Source organism: Epinephelus fuscoguttatus, linkage group LG14, assembly GCF_011397635.1.
Source record: "Epinephelus fuscoguttatus linkage group LG14, E.fuscoguttatus.final_Chr_v1".
Taxonomy (NCBI): Eukaryota; Metazoa; Chordata; class Actinopteri; order Perciformes; family Serranidae; genus Epinephelus; species Epinephelus fuscoguttatus.
The window spans coordinates 32,081,532-32,099,131 of NC_064765.1; the positions used below are offsets into that span (position 1 = coordinate 32,081,532).

Sequence of the window (17,600 nt, forward strand, 5' to 3'; positions counted from 1 at the left end):
ACAAAGTAGTGCTTATTAGTGTCCTGCCCTGGTGTCCCTCCATACACACATACATGCACACACACACACACACACATACAGTACACACACACGCACACATGAGCAGTGTTTTGCCTGAAGGTGACTGTGGGAGATGAGAGGAACCAGTCATTTTGCTACAGTTACTGTTTTATCAGATAAGTGCAGGCCATCCAGATGGCACAGTAGGCAAGGACACATGAGGCTTCTCTTCCATGTATACAGAACAGTTGAACCGTTTTTAAAGAAAGTGAAGCACGGTTGCAAAACAATGTGGGACAAGAGAACTCAACATGGGACACAAGAGAGTGGGGTTCTGGATTTTTTTAATGAGCTCTAGGCAGACAGACAGTTTGGTGTTCAAGTTGAAGATTCCACCGAAATATGATAAGGTTTGGGGAACATCCAGGTACTTTAAATGCTGCATCGTTTCAAATCCCAGCTCAGACTGTGATTTGCAGCATGGAGTCTGGGGCTGTGTATTTACTCGAGGGAGAGGTGGTTGGCAGTCTCAGACGTTGTTTGGCAATAAGAACTTGGATATTTGATTTCTCAACGTAGAGCTCTAACAGAACCCCAAATAAACCAAAGAAAAACCTAAATTATTTAATAAAAAAATAAAATAATAATAATTAAAGATAATATATTCCCAACTGGGAGACTTGGGAGCACAATGGATAACTGTCATTATTGAATGCATTACTGCCAGAGGCTTTTGTTGGATAATATTGCCAAATTAGCATTGCAAAGAGAGGACCTATGTAGATGATGTAGGACAACCACCACTCCACCCAGCTTAGTCTTGGCGAGGTGCTGGAAACATCAATAAGTCCAACATGAAAAAAAAAAGCTTAATCAATTAATTAATTAATTAATTATGAATTATGAATTATAAACTTTAATCAAGAAGAAAAGAGTATTGATTTTGAGGGTTTCTCTCTGTGGTCAAACTATCATTATTTTAACAGGTATCTTTTTAGTTAATCAGTCATGTATAATCAGTCATGTATAATCAGTCATGTATAAATGAAGTTAACTAGTTAACTCTCCAACTGCTGCTTCCTGCACGTCTGTTCTTTCTGCGGAGGTGCGCACGCCAGGACCACCTGCCCTCACAACCCTACCACACATGCAGCATGACTAGCACGGCATCTCGGCACACCCATTAAGGTAAACATTCTTGCCACTGCTCTACAACATCATCCCAATAGACCGTTTGTTGATTTTCTCATCAGTGGCTTCGCACACGGTTTCCATCCCGGTATGGAAGTACTTCCCGACACTTCACACATCTGTCATAACCTCCAGTCTGCTCTCGCAGAACCTCACACCGTCGACACCCTGCTGGCTAAGGAAGTCAAAGAGGGTTTCATGATAGGGCCATTTGACAGTCCCCCATTTCCTATATTCCGCATCAGTCCCATAGACATTGCAACTCGGAAATATTCAGGAAAAAAGAGGCTAATCATTGATCTATCTTCACCACACGGCTCACACATTCCAAGCATCAACAGCGTCATACCATGCCCAGATTTCTCCATGCAATACACAAACATTGACCACCCTCATCCGTCTAGCAGGACTCGGGGCCTGGCTTTCCAAAGCTGACATCACCAGCGTATTTAAAGTTCTGCCCATTCAGCCAGACTACTGGCGTTTTTTCGGCGATTGCTGGAGAGGAAGTTTTTACTTCTCAGTATGCCTCACCTTCGGATGCAGAAGCAGTCCGAAGATCTTTGACTCACTCTCAGAAGCCCTTGCTGGATCTTGGTCAACAACCACAAACTCTCTCATGTATTACACCTCCTCGACGATTTTCTCATCGTCACTCCATCATCCTCACCCCCTCGCCACGAGCTCACTACCCTCATCAAAGCCTTTTCGGAACTCGGTGTTCCTCTTTCTGAAGAGAAAACCTCAGGGCCTGACACATCCATTGAGTTCTTGGGCATCATTCTCGATTCAGTCTCCTTCCAGGCTTCTCTGCCAGCTGAGAAAATACAGCGCATCACTTTGCTCCTGTCTAACTATCTCCTGGCAGACAGATGCACCAAACGCCAGCTACTAGCCCTCCTTGGCCATCTCAATTATTCCATTTGCATAATTCCTCAGGCAAAATCCTTCCTCTCCAACCTCCTGACTAAAGCAGCAACCGTCCCCTCACTCCACGACAGAGTCACCCTAGATGACGCCTGCAAAATGGAAATGGGCAAGTGGCAGCATTTCCTGTCCTCCTGGAATGGTATTTCATTCTTTTACGAAGACTACCTCACGCAGCCCGAGGACATCCAACTTTACACAGATGCAGCTCCCTCCATAGGTTTCGGTGGCTACTATGGAGGGAGGTGGTCCCGCTCTCCTTCATCAGCACTCCATGAGCTATATCCCATCATCATAGCTGCTTCTTTGGGGGCATGAATGGTCAAAAAAATCCATACTCATCCACTCCGATAACACAGCAGCTGTAGAGATCATTAACAAAGGCCGATCTCGCTCTCCCATCATCATGCAGTTCACGCGCAGACTCACACTAACCACAGCTCAACAACAGTTCATTCTCCAGGCAGCTCACGTTCCTGGTCATTACAACAGCATCGCTGACTTATTGTCTCGCTTTTCATTCCAGAAATTCAGACACTTGGCTCCAAACTTGGATCTTCATCCCACATCAGTCCCACCGTTTTCAGCCACAATATTCAATTAGCTCCACAGCTAAGAAACCTCACAAGCGCCTCACAAGAGGCCATACTGAACAGCCTCGCTCCCAGCACTCTCTCTGCCTATCTAACTGGCTGGAACTCTTTTAAAGCATATCATGCCACATACCAGATGTCATTTCCCTCTCTCGACATCACATCCATCTGCAACTTCATCACCCATGCTCATTCCATCTTAAACATCCGAGTATCAACTATCCAGACCTACCTAGCAGGAATCAAATGTTTCCATAAACTAGTCACTGGCTCCCCTTGTCCAGCCACCTCTCATTCACACGTTACCATGCTAGTCAAAGGCTTGCGCAAACAGGAACCCGTGCCTCCAACTAGACGCCTACCACTCACTTCTGACCTTCTCAGCCTCTGCATCCACACTCTACGTTCAGGCTACATGTCCCCGATGATCGACTTAACCCTCGAATCCATGTTCCTGCTGGCTTTCTTTGGGTTCCTGAGATGCTCCAAATTCGCCCCAGCTTCTTCCGCTTACGTTTTCTTAGAACCATATGAGAATGGTATAATTATGAGTTTTTATCTCTGGTGGAATTCACTTACATTTTACATGTGGCATCAGCTTATTAATAGCATTTGAACCAAAACAAAGAAAAGTGTAAAATTTCCAGAAAGGTAAGTGAAGCTTTAAGTGGGTAAAGGCAAATAGTAGAACATTAGATCACTTTACTGTAATTTAGTGATAAAACCAGTACAAGACTGCACTTACAATATAACTTTATCTAGGCTAATATCATGGTATCGATGTAATCTGCCAGCAAAAGCCTGCTGGGTGATGCATTTCACATCATTGATGACATTGACCTGGGTATGGATGGGGAGCTCCTGGTGGTGGCAGCACATGACGACACCAAACACCACTCATATGCACTTCCTGCACACACTGCAATGACACAAAGCTGGTTGACAATCAGTAATGTTTCCTTTAATATCCTCCCAAAGATATAGATTTAAACATCAATCAAAGACCCTGTTTACACTTGGTTTTAAAGTGCGTCTTTGTGTTATTGGATCACAAGTGAACAGCGCTAAATACAAGTATAAATGATCACCAAGATGAATTATGATCCAATCACTCAAACCACTTGCTGAGGTCATCTGGGATGCATTTGACCAAATATCTTTTGTTGTGCAAACGTTAATGCCTCCTGATACGTCCCCAACGAGGATGTAACAGAAAAATGTGTCGTAAGTGCAGGATGTTGTGGTTGTTTAAGTGACCTCACCCATTTTACAAATAGTTGGACGAAGAATTTCGTGACAATCTATTGTTTTGCCCTACAGAAGGAGATGTGTTCACTTCTGCTGACAGTGATACCTCCAGCTGTAATGACACAACCACCAATGTGTACTGGCAAGGTTGTAGACATAATCATTGTAGGCAGGGTCCTTTGGCCTTCTAGAGGAAGTGATGTAACAAAATCTGAACAAGGTCAGCTGGAGACGGAAGACACAAGTTTAAACAATAATGTGTCTTGGCTATCCACTTGCGTCCAGACAACAAAATACATTGTAAAACCAACCGTAAACAGGGTCAATAAATATATGGGTTGTGTATTCACCACAAGATGGACAGCAGTTGATATCCAGACCATTTAGTCTGCTATGGCTGAACAGAGACGGGACTGTGCGTGTATCAGTTGCAGGTTAAGGCTTTAAGGAGTTAAAATTCAATTCACAGTACAGACCACGATGCTCTGTCCTATGTGGGTCTGCTTCAACATGAAAAACCAAAGGGATAAATCAACTCTAGCAGTTAATCACATAAGAGTGGTCTTTAACAAGCTAATGCTATGTAAATAAAGTCACACAGACTCATTGATTGATGGCACTATTCCACAGTTCAACCAATCAGGGAGTGGACTCCCCTCCCTCCGGATAGGTGCCTCAGTTAACCAGCTGTCATTAGGAAAGATCACCTGTCACTCACAGCGCACATTCACTATCACTTAAATTGCACTTATTGGCAGTGTGTGTGTGTGTGTGTGTGTGTGTGTGTGTGTGTGTGTGTGTGTATGAGAGAGAGCACAGTCATATCAATTAAGAGAGCTCTACAGCTGCCAATAGTGTGTGTGTGTGTTTTATTTAAAGGATGTGAATGTGCACAAGAGAGCGTGCACGTGTATGCTTCTGCCGGTCAGGACAATGACAAGGTTGGTTAACATCTTTGCTCTCTGTCTTTTTCTTCCTCTCTCCATCTTCTCCACACCATCATCATCTTTCTCTCCGCACATCTTCTTTTTCCCTCTCTATATCCTATTTTTTATTCAGCGTCTCCTTCACTTTTATTCCTACCTTGCGCTCTCTCCCTCTCAATCACTATCATTCATAATTAACGCCTACAGCTTAAGCTCGACAGGCCAATTGTGGTATCAACTGTGTTGATGGCCACCTACCTGGAAGGTACAAGCGAGTCTTAATCTCATTTGTCAATGTCCATCCTGGCTTTAATGCTCACAATGGAGTGTGGAGGTACAAAATGGTGCCATTCATTTTACAAAATGATTATTGGCCTAAAATTACAGTGAACCAAGAGCTATTTTTAAAGTGGCCTCAATGGATATTTTGTAATGATGGTGGATCACATGACCATTTTACAGAAGGGGTGCTCGTAATGATGAAGGCATAGAGAATTTTCACCACAGTCTGTAGTTCTGCTCAGCTCTTTGGAGCTTTATAGTGTCCTTGGGCTTTTTGCAGCTTACAACTTCACTGTTTCGGTTCATTTTCATTGCTGTCATAGTGCTGTTTTTGGATGGGGTTTTTTTGCTATAAAGCTCTAAAAACTGGCTAGATGCTACGTGTCCAGCAAACTGCACACAGACAAAATTAGCAACTAGCAAGTGAACAAAGTGGAGCATTTAATAGTCCAAGAGATAGCTAGTTTTAGAGTTTAATGGAGAGTGAATACTGGACTCTGTATTATATCTCTATTGTGATTTTGGTTATCGTAAAATTGTATGTGTTGTCTTTTCCTGGTTTTAAAGGCTGCTTTACTGTAAAGCGCTGTTCTAGCTGTTCTATCATTTGCCTTTACCATGCTAGAAAGATGGTATTTTCATAAACTCACCTGTATATGCAGTAGAATGATGCAAATACTTTTGAAATTGGTGCTATATTACTAGAGAAAACAGAGGAAAAGGACTGTGCCACTGTGTGCTCAAGAGGCGGAAAAAAAATCTAAAAATGCGTCACACTGCATCGGGCTAATAATGATGGTCTGAGTTTAAGAAAGAGAGGGGCAGGTCTCTCTCTCAGGCATATGGAAATTTAAAGGTACAATCTGTAGTTCAAGCAACAGCCCTCTAGCCAGTAAAATCAGCTGCATGATGCAGAATGAATCATCTAGCAGATCTGAACTTTAAGATGAGCAGTGAGATCTGGGTAAGCTGGAAGGTTTACCATAGCTCATTTACACATGCTACCCACATTGTTATGATACAAAGTTGGTTAAAAATCGGCAGAGTATTCCTTAAATCAAGGTCAAGGTAAACATTATTATCCCACAAGTGGGAAATTCATGTGGTCATTCCACTCTCCGTCATAGATGCATTAAAAGAAGACAAAAAACAAAGGCACATAAAACAGTAAAGACACTGAATAAAAAAAGATGCAATGCCGTAATAACATTAAGTCAAAACACCTCAGTAAAGCAGTCAAAATACAATAGGATCACAGTAAAAGCAGTAAATGAAACACCACAAAAAAAAAAAAAAACATTGAGCAAACCTGTTGACCTACCTATTACTATATAGCCTAATTGCTGTAGGAACAAGACTTGTTGTGCCTAGTGGTCCTAATTTTCCGCTGCATAATTCTGCCACTTGACCTTTTACTTTTTAGAAATTTCATATAGAGGGGGTGGGTTGGGTCAGTTAAAATCTGGTCTGTCTTCTTAGAAATAAGTTCATTGTACAATTGAGTTGCCGAGGCCCGATCAACTCCAGTGATTTTGCTTGCAAATTTGACCATGCGTTGCAATTTTTTCTGGTCCTGAATGTACATGTTTCCAAAGGCATAAATAAGGCCAAAGGTTAGGACACTTTGCAACAGGGCCTTACAGAACAACTCCAGAATACGGCTGTCCAATTTAAATTGGTTTAGCTTTCTAAGGAAGTATATCCTTTTCTGCAATTGTTTGCACTTGTTAAATGCACATTCTTTAAACATCATTATATCAAGATGACTGATGATTTATCAGAAATTTCATTGTGTATATATTTAGTGAAAGCCGCAATAAATAACTCTACAATATTGTCAAAATATCGATATTGAGATAGTAGGTTGAAAATGTTGGGATATTTGATTTTATCCGTATTGCCCAGCCCTATATGGGACTGAAATTAATTAGGTGTCCAGAAACATGACTCCAATGGAGTGCTGATCCTACTCTGTATCTGCAGATGTTCATATATGGCCATTTGTTTGCTAACATATTCGCCATATCAACTTAAAAGGCAATAATATGTCAGTGTTGTGCTCACAGCCTGTTTCTGCTGCCCCCAAGTGGCCAAAAAACCTAACTGCAGTTAAAAGATTGTTACAAATGAACATTACAAAACTGTTTTTCAGTGCAGAACATTGATGTATAGCCTTTCTGCTTACGCTATAGAGGAACATTACATAAATGCTCTTAAGTATGTAACAAATATGACTTTTGAAAAAATAGTGTAAAGCTCAGAGTGTAATCAAAAGAAACAACTTCATACAACCTGTCGTTTACCCATTTAAAGGCAAAATTCTTTTTAACTGTTCTGAATGTTTAAATATGGGAATAACAATGCAAGTAGTTGTAATTAATTGGGTAAAACGTATATAAGTCAGTCCAAGCCTGCTACATTTTCTACTATAGCTGCTTTAGCTGTTATGAGATACGGGAATATTAATAATCAGTACATTCAGAAGGGTTAATTATTGTACCACTAACCTAGACATTGCTCTAGCAGCTAGTGTTGATGAAACATGAATGAACAGACACTTGAGCTGCTTAATGTCCTGCCATAATCACCATGATGTATTAAACATAATCGGTAATGCTAATAAGGTCATTAGCTAAGGTAATTAGTGCTCTCATTAGCAAATCTTTTTTATGTCAACATACTTGTCGTTACATACGCATGAGTGGAGTTATTAGCCATGGTGGTGGGATATAAAAGGGTCTGTTTTAAAAGAATCAGGTCAGTCTATTTGGGTTTTTTCACAGAAAACACAAAGAAAAACAAAACACATAAATGCATTTTCTAAAAGAGTCGGGCTCCAAAATGCAATAGTCGAGGTCCAGAGAAAACAATTTTCTTTGTTTTTGAACGCTCACTCAGCTGTCAAACTAAACAAAAGTTTGGGCTCCCAAGTAAATCACCAAAGCAAAACCACCTCGGTGTTTCAGCACGGATATTACCCTCCACAAAATCCACTGCTTCGGTTACCTTTAAAGCTGGAGGCTCTAAGGTATAACGTGTGCTGTTCGAATGGGGGAACTTTAAAGCTTTTCTGTACTTGACAAAACTAAAGCTGCATTCACATCGTATGGGAATAACCTCCACAACAACTTGACAGCTCAAAGCTGCAACTTGGCGTTGATGCATTTTTAACCTTGTTTGAGGCCATCACACAACTGCATTGGCGTTGTGTTGTGTGAGCTGTATGAATGTGATGGACTGTTGGTAAAAAACACTGTACATGTCCCGCTTGATTGGAGATCAGATCAAACAACGGTATATGAACCAAAGCACTATTGTCCTTGGAGGACTTGTTCACTTCCTCCTGCCTTAACTTGATCCAGTAAACTTTGACTTACAAGCTGCTCCATCCTCTGGGTCTCTGCCTTGAGGTTAAAACATTAATATAACATTGCCAGCCCAAGCAAACTGTTGATTACCCTGCCAGGATAATGATGTATAATTTACAGTAATTACTATTTTCCCCCTTCAGTGCAGAGGGATAAGTAATATCTTCATCATGATATTACCATCTATAACCCCAAACATTCACAATGAAGCTCAACAGAGATTAGGAGTGTTTTGTGGGAGTGTGTTTAGATTTGTTTACTCCTAAATTAATATAAAAAGTGAACAAAAAGGAGCCAGGCTGAGCATGGTTATGTGGTTTAATTACACATTGCAGCTTCCAAATACACAAACAGGTCTGTGATATTGTGCCCTCTCTGTTTTTATTATTCTCTCTTTCTCTCTACACTGTTAGATTTCTTGCGTGTGTGTGTCTGAGTGTGTTTCTCTCCTGTAGAGTAAAGAAACTCTCTCTGGCCAGACTCTGTTGTCTTAAATGAATGTATTTATTAAAGCTCTGGTAGCAGGAAACAGTCTCCACACATCAGAGGCAGTACAGAGTCAGTTTACTAATCCCCATCCCCACCAGCCTGGTAAAAGCAAAGCTGGAATGAGAGCAAGGTCATAGAGGGAATTTTATGGTTCTTCTTAGCTATCTTGTCTTTCTTAAACCACTAAATCTAGTAAGAAGCCATTTCCAACAAGCATATCTCATGAAAGTGAGACACCCCAGGGTCTTTTAATCTTTAAGATTGGACGGTCTGAAGCTTTTCTTACGTCAAAGGTTGCAATGCCCCTTTTGGGTTATTTAAACAGATGATTTCACAGTGATTCAGCAATTTATATTTACATTTGAGTTATTTTCTACCATCTGTCTTCTACCCTTTTTCAGAACTCATTACTCCCAGTGGGCTCATTTCTAAATAGGATTTAGATTATAATTACTGACACACATGTGCACACACAAACTCAGACATGCACACACATAATCTGCTCTTTCCCACACCAGCCTGGTCTCACTCCTAGGGCCTCAAAAACCAATGCTCAGGCAGTGGCCTTCAGCGTCAGATACTGACACACAATGCACCCTTTAGCATCTCTATCAGACACCCTGGACTTTCAACAAACTCGAAACAAGAAGGTTCACTTAGGGTGGATAGGAGGTGGAAGGGTTCAACAAGCACAGGACTTTGACCCAGCAGACCAGTGTTCACTTACTGTGTGAATTATTTTGTCATGTCAGGTGTAAGTCATGTGGGTCCTTAGTCACATGACTAACGTCAACCACGATCTTTTCCTAACCCTGACCAAGTTGTCTTGTTGCCTTAATCTTACCACCTAAATGCATCAAGACACAATGCAAAAGATTGATGCAGGGGGCTCCTGCACAAGCATCAAAATATGATGAGTAGGAATGAGACATGGAAGAGCACAATTCCCTTCACCTTAAAGGATACCTAGACATGTTAGGAAATATGGTTATTCACTTTCTTGAGAAACTGAAAGAGGATATCTCATATGTCTTCAACTATGTTACTACAGCCAGCAGCCGATATTAGCTTAGCTTAGCATAGCATAAATACTACAAACAGGGAGAAACAGCAACCTTGGCTCTGTCTGAAGATTAGAAAATCTGGTCACTAATGCGCAGTTTGGTTTCTATTCTAACAACAAGCACAAGCAAGCAAGTTGTACGTGTTGTACGTCTAGGGCAAGTGGACTGTGTGGGCTCCTCCAGGCACACCTGCTATTTTGGTTCATGTTACTGCAGCGGAACAAAGCGCAAAAGGGCTGGGTTAAAGAGACTGTAGATCAGAGCCAGTCACATCACTAGTCTCAAAATTCTAAAACAGCCAAGCCAATCCCAGTGAGTTCAATAAAGTTCAATAAAAAAGCAGCTTCTTCAGGAATTCACAACATTGTCTGGATTGTGCAGAGCAACACAATGTGAACACACAGCAAGACAAATCTGCAGCCAGAGGCAGATGGTGTGTTTTTCTTAAGTTTATTTGTGTAATGATGATAGAAAGTGATAACCCAAAATGTGTTTTGTGAAGCTGCTTCTTACATTGCATCAACCCGAGTTTAATGAATCTAAACATGGCAGATGGACACCAGCAAAAATTAGCCTGGCACATGTCACTTGTCATTTTTACACTTTAATTTTTGTATGGATTAAACATACAAGAAATAATGTGTTAAGTAATGACCTTTACAGGTGCTAGTAAGCAGATTTTGTTACCTTTGGCCAGAGCTGTTTACTGAGTTCTTTTCTGTGCTGCCAGGTTTCTATTTGCTCAGAGTACCATATTGCTTAATATAATCTAATATTTTAAGAGATCTGTAAGGACTGGCTTCGCAGTTCAGATGCAAAAGAATGGAGGGATATGGATGTTTTAAATGGAGTTTAAACTGTAAAAATCTGCTCAGCCATTGTTCAGATATTAGATATAGATGTCTGAAGTCAAGGCAACTGCCTTGCCAGCAAATTTGAGGGTGTAGGTTTCAAGAACTATAACATTCAGAGGTTGTAAGATGTAGGTGGGTGATTTCAACATGTTGACCTTGGGAAACACATTAAGCATTGTTCCAGTGAAAAACATTGCTGAGGACATAAAACCCATTAAAGGGTCTTTTAAGGTACCCTGGAGAGTTCTCATGAGAGCACAGTTTGAATTTGCTCAGCGAGTCACCCTGGCAATCAGTAATGATGCTCATTACCCATGCTGTTGGAGCCGAGCTGCACCAATCACATCAGTGTATCTGATATAGGCGGGCAAGAGGCGAGCTAAACAGATGACGACAGTGCTGCAACGACGAAGTCTGGAATCAGTCAGTAAACACTGCAAGATGGCTACGGATGAACACCAGTTGTCTGAAATGGCTTTGGCCGCTACAATTACCGAGTTAGACTTGGCTTTTTCTCTAAAAGAGGAACAGAAGATGGCGCTTGAATCTTTCCTTTGCAAGAAGGACGTCTTTGCTGTTTTGCCGACCGGATACAACAAGAGTCTAATCTACCAGTTAGCTCCGCTGGTAGCGCTCTGGATATGTCACCCCATGTATTGTTCTGATTGGTCGTAGTGTTATCCAATTGTGTGCAGTGATATTTTCAAATGCATGCTTGGTGCCGCCCCTCAAGTTGGGCCATTTTCATTACTCATGGCCAGACCCTAAATCTTTCTAGATTTGGGTCTGGATTTCCAGGCTAATATTAAGGGGGAATGCCACCTAAATTAAAAATTCCAATATGTTATTTTCATGGCTGAGAAAAGTTCAATCAATATTTGTGAATATGAGCTACTCTCTCTCAAAGCCAAACACCAGAGAAGTAAGTCTCTAACTTCTTATGTCATAGGGTATAAAGTCTGGAGCTATTCCATAGACAATGAATGGGAGCCTGACTTTGTGGACTCACCGAATGTTTGTTTTACTTTGTATACCCAAATGAGCTTTATTCTCTTATAGCGTTCTCAGTTCCGAAACATAAAATCTACCTATATACTCAGACCATTCCCCCTGGCTGCTCTTGGTGTCATCTAGAACATCTTTCATCATTCATTGTCTCTGTAGGAGCTCCGGACAATATACCCTATGACGTAAGAAATTTGAGTTTAGCACTCTACCTTTCGAATGTGGGAGAGAGTTGTTATTTCAATAATATTCTTGGGCTGTCTTTAGGTTAGAGGAACAACACGTTTGAAATTAGAAAATATTGAGCCGGGGACCACAGGACCCTGGCAACAGAGATATGCTCCCCTTTTCCCCATTTCCATTCTTTATGCTTGACTAAACTAACCAGCTGCAGGCTGTAACCTTATACTGAATATACAGACATGACAGTGTTATCAATCTTTTCATCTAACTCTTGGAATAAAGTAAATAAGTGCATTTCTCCCCAATATTCAACTATTTCTTTAAAACACGAATACGTTAGATTTACCCAGGCACACAAATGTGCATACAAAGACACACACATAGAATTTATGTCATCAAATCTTTAGTGTCCCCCCATGTGAGTTATGTTAGGGTAATTGTTGCCTACATGGCAAACAATGGACAAAGTCATGTAATTTATCACAATATACCCAATCAGACACCGGCTATGGTTATTGATGGCCTCTGTTGAGCTTGTGCATACAGTAAGTGTGTGTGTGTGTGTGTGTGTGTGTGTGTGTGTGTGTGTGTGTGTGTGTGTGTGTGTGTGTGTTGAGATTGACAGAAAGAGTACAGCTCCATTGTAAATGAAGTAGCCCTGTAGCTCATAGCTCATAACACACAATGTACAGCTGACAGATGGGAAACACTCCGTAGTAGACATTACACAGAGGAAATGTTAGGGTTACACATACATTCTGTTCTAACTGTGCTGTACCATCAGAGAGCTATTTTAAGTGTGTGTGTGTGTGTAAAAGAAGGTCCAGGCTTCATTGTGATAGATGCTTCCCATTAAGAGTAAAGAGAAAGATGGAGGGAGAGAGGGAAGGGAAAGAAAGCAGTGAAAGGAGGACTAAAACTTGTAAAGAAAAAAAATTCCTTTTCATATCCTTTGCTACGTCTAAACGCACACCAATATTCACTTTGATATTGAGTATAACCATACAAGTAGTCTATTCATTAGGTGGCAAATATGAGTGCCATATCCTATTTACAACAATCTGGGTGAAGGCATATTCCACACCTATACTGTATAGGCTGGCAGTATCAGGGAAAATGAAACATGCAAACACTCACCATGTTAATCAACAGTCATATGAAGACAGAGGAGCACTGTTTAGTATGCCGGTCTCCTCCTTCCCCATCTTGCTGCATTATGCAACAACATGCACTTACAGGGTACTGCGGAATAATGAATTACATTTACTGTATTAACTCGGGTCAATTATTTACTTGACTTGCTCTAAAGTAGTGTGCATCACTACACTATAGTAGTGACGGTGTTTCATCGATTGCATCAGGTAATGGCCAGTGGTAATCTGCATCTAAGCAAAAATTAACATAAGTTGAAGTTAACTCACTGTAACATTTAGAAGAAGCTTAGTTAGTAAGCCCTCTAATTTGGGTTGTACTAAAATCAAAGCAGAGCCACAGCAAAACATTTTTAATGACATTACTGAAAAAAAGAGCATGAAAATGAACATTTGTGCCACATTTGAACATTACCTTCAGCCAACAGTCACCCTATACATACATTACAAAGAAAAACTAGACATAGACAAAACCAGCACATCACATCGACAGTCCAGACCAAAACCAAAGATACATTTTTCCCTCTTACCTGTAGTGCTTTATACCAATCTAGAAGGTTTTGGTGTGAGTTGCTGAGTGTTGGAGATATCGGCCGTTAGGATGTCTGCCTTTTCTCCAACATATGGAACTAGATGGCACTTGGCTTGTGGTGCTCAAAGTGCCAAAAATACATTTGAAAAACTCAACAGTGATGTCTCTTTCCAAAAAAATCATGACCCTGTTACTCATGATAATCGACAGACCATGTTGAGCAATTCTATGTAAATACTTGGTTATTTCTATAGAACTACACCTGCCAACCATATCACCATGCAGAAGAAAGCCTGCATCTATTCATCGATGAGAGGCTCATGCTTATGACAATGCAAGATATACAGATTAATGACGTCCTCCTTTCTCCTGCACACTGATACCATTTGTGGGTGTAGTTCGGTAGAAAGAAAATAGTTCTTACATGAAACTGCTCACAACAAGGACTGTGGATTATCTTGAGTTACAATCTTCTCATGACTTCTGGAAAGAGAAATTGTTGTTGTTTCACAATTTATTTTTTGGCACTTGGAGCACCGTAGGCAGAGTTCCATCTAGTTCCATCATTTTCGAAGGAAGGCAGACATCTCTACAGCTGATATCTTCAACACTGTACAAGTCACACCAAAACAATCCTGACTGATATATAGCACTACAGGTAAGAGGATATCTTGGATTTTTGATCTGGGGGTGAACTGTTTCTTTAAAGAGGATTGGTGTAAGTTTGAAAACAGAGCAGGCAAAGTTGCTAAATCTTACAAAGCTTTCTGGGTTAGACAAGAATAGTATTCCCTAGCTGTTTGAGTTTGAGGAGTGCCATTACATTCTCTTGCCAGCTGTAATGAGATGGTGCTGCAGTCTTATTCCATTCAAGTAAGTTGTCAGAGTACTTCACCAAGCAAGCAGTGTAGAGTTGGCCATGACTGTAGCTTGGTTAGGGGCAATCTTTCAGAGGGTTAGGAAGGTTAGGATCAATAACTGTGTCACACTGTCATCACGTGACTTAAGTATGGAACTTTGGATGCTGTTAAATCAATGTGGACCACAAAAAGAGTCCCATGGGACTCCCTCTCTAGGTTCCACTGTTGTCTGGTCAAAGGTCATGAACAAACTCTCAGCCTGACTACTCCCCCCTTGGCGCTGCTTCTCAGGAGCCATAGCTAAGAGACAATAAAGCTGTAAGGACAGAAACAACAATTTAGGTATAAAATATTGGTTAAACCTAATGTCAGAGCATTCAAATGTGGAGAAACAGCAACATTAAAGCTCTGCTTCTGCTTCACCACCTCACCAATTTACCATATCTATACAATACAACTCATTTAGTAGCAGTCCTGCTAAAGGCAGAGGAATGCAGAAACATATAACAAATAGCTGCTTTTAAAACTCTTCATTAAACAAGAAATTTCATGCAGCTTGGTTGATTTTTTTGTGATATGGTGGTTTTATAATGACTGTCAGCTAATAAAAGAATGTGTCCTCAGTGTACAAACTTTAGTTTGTTTTCAGAACTTTTAAATAATTTGTATTAAATTTGACAAGAAGTCTCCATTTGTTGACCTTTTGTTTATCTTAGTTTCTTATCTTTATGACGACCGTTGATTGAGTTCAGAGGGATTCTGTTCTAGTGACAGGAGCCTTTACCTCATCAAACCTTGGTTTGCATGTATAAAAAGATACTCTGCCAGCATATAAAATAAGTTCCTCTTGTTGTTGGGTGATGAAAAAAACATAATATTTTAACTTTGACAAGAAACCTCAGAATGAGAAATACATACATAAATGTTTTACTTTCTAACTGCTGTGGCGTGGTTTTGTTATCAGTATGACATGCTTAAAAAAGAGAGGGCAGGTTAAAGAGGTCTTGAAACAATGTCAGAGAAACAATAGCATCATTATGCAGTGTTATGTTTGCTGCAGTGGTAGACATAATGGGTATATGCCATTATACTTGCTTATAGAATTTTAACACCTCCTCACTTCATGCTACTGTCTTAATTCATTAAGTGCAACAACACAATAAGCCTCATGTCCCAGTTTACTAACATTACAAGCAACCAAAAAACGCAAAGGAAATGTCACCGGATAGAGAAAATGCAGGAGAGTGAGAGCTACTGAGACAGAGGGGATTTTTCACCTGTCCCGTTGACTGCTATCCTGTTATTCTGCTCTCCTACTCCCCCTCTACCAGTGCTTGATGTCTAGTTTGTTTGATTCAGTTCAGCATTGTCGGTTTTTCTTTCTCTCTCCACTGATGCTTGCTGTCTATGATTTACCTCAGACTCCTGTCCAGTCAGTGGACCTTTCACTAAGCCTTGCCCCTTTATAATGGTCAGACAAGCAAACTCCGTATCTAACTGCACTCGCTGATGAAATATCATATTTTTGTAAAAATGAAATAGTGATTCCAGAAAGAAGCAGACAGAGGGGTCTACAGTCTGTGTTTGGATTGGATATATATATATCCAGGATGTCAAACTGACTTCAATTTCACATTTTGCAATACCAGTTTTAAACCATCACAGTGAGGACATGCCTGCATTGTAAGGACCTTTCAATTTATGTATTCATTCATTCATCTTCTAACCGCTTCATCCTCTTGAGGGTCGCGGGGGGGCTGGAGCCTATCCCAGCTGACATCAGGTGAGAGGCAGGGTACACCCTGGACAGGTCGCCAGACTATCGCAGGGCTGACACATAGAGACAAACAACCATTCACGCTCACATTCACACCTACGGACAATTTAGAGTTATCATTTAACCTAGTCCCCAATCTGCATGTCTTTGGACTGTGGGAGGAAGCCGGAGTGCCCGGAGAGAACCCACGCTGACACGGGGAGAACATGCAAACTCCGCACAGAAGGGCTCCCACGCCCGGGATCGAACCGGCAACCCTCTTGCTGTGAGGCGAGAGTGCTAACCACCACACCACCATGCCGCCCATATATATTATTATCTATCATTTATTTATTTTTTTCTATGTCAGTTTTGAACCACTGTTCTACGTTCTGACCAAAATGTTTAATTGCATATGCTTTTCAACATCACTTCAAACCACTGACATTTGGGCATTTTAATTTAATTTTTTTCAATATCAGTTGAAACCACTGTGGTGAGGACATCTCCTAATTGTGAGGACACTTTGGCTGGTCCAGCCACTGTTTCAAGGGACTGTTTAAAGGGTATAATTTGGTCTTAAGTGTGTTTGAGACAGTGCGTGTGTGTATATCAGCCCTATTACATTTTTAAATAATAGCTTTTTTCCCCTTGATCTTTTTCGTCACCTGTATTACAATCCTTTCATTTTAACCCCCCTATTTTTCATTCTTCCTACTCTCCATCTTGTTTTTCTTACCTTACTTCATGATGTCCTTTGTTCTTCCACCCCTTTATCAGTCCACCCAGGGTGTGATTACACCTTTTTATATCCCCTTTCGCCACCTTTTTTTATCCACCCATCCCTCTCTTTAGTTCTGACAGTAATTACTGCCTCTGACAATTTGAAGCTATTAGCTATAGAGCAGGGAGACAGAAAGATATTAAACCTGGGGACACATTACATGACCAAACAGACTGTAAAACAATTGGACAAAACACATCTAAAGTTGCAGCACAGCAGCATGCCCATTGACAAAGGCAGCTTTTTGAGTTTTGAGGATTTCAGTAAGCCTACTCAGAAATACTATAAAGCCGAGGTCAGGCAAGACAATTTAACTAGAGTTTACCTGAGGAAAGAGATAAAGAGGCTTCACTTTTAATAAGAGGAAAAAGAGACAGGGACCTAAAA

General features: G+C 40.7%; 1 pseudogene; it reads left to right on the top strand.

Annotated features, from left to right (window-relative positions):
- Positions 1-1,281: 1,281 nt before the first annotated feature.
- LOC125901364 (uncharacterized) lies at positions 1,282-2,722 on the top strand (annotated as a pseudogene).
- The last annotated feature ends 14,878 nt before the right edge of the window (positions 2,723-17,600 follow it).